Raw genomic sequence first — 621 nt, forward strand, 5'->3', positions numbered from 1 at the left:
GGTGCGGGGCGGGGCAGCGCCGCGGTCTCCTGGCTGGAACGGGGAACTGCGATCCGAACCGCAGGGAAAGGAACCCGCCAGGAGCGGGTGGCACTGCCGTTGGGTGGCCTTTGGATCCGCGAGCAACTTCGCGGCTCACGCGTCCTGTGGGCATCCTTTGTGTGAGCCGCACGCAGGAGGCTGCGCTGCAGGGACCGAGTCGCCGCTGCTCTGCAGCTGGAGGCGGCGGAGGTTTGGCAGCCGCCGGTGGGAAAGTTTCCCGGGGAACTTCGCCTCCCGCGCCAGTCCCGGCAGCGCCGGCCTGAAATTGCACGCAGATGCCGCCCCGGACAGATGCGCTTCTTTGTGCTTCTCCGCCGGCATCCTGCGCTGCGCGGTCAAAGGCGGGCACCTCATGGAAACCGGTCCGATCAAACGTGTAGATAATAAAACAAATGCCGGACAAATGATATAATGCACCTGGAAATCTCAGCCCCGGCAGCGGGAGGCAGTTCACTAATCCCTTTGCACAGATGAGGGGCAGGCTCGAGGAGCTCCCGGGTTAGGTGGGGGCAGGGGCGGGGCCCAGCTGGATAATGGGGTGCTGTTCGTACCTCTAACTAGGCATGTATTTGTTGGGAT

This window comes from Myotis brandtii, unplaced genomic scaffold (assembly GCF_000412655.1).
Source record: "Myotis brandtii unplaced genomic scaffold, ASM41265v1 scaffold139, whole genome shotgun sequence".
Lineage (NCBI taxonomy): Eukaryota > Metazoa > Chordata > Mammalia > Chiroptera > Vespertilionidae > Myotis > Myotis brandtii.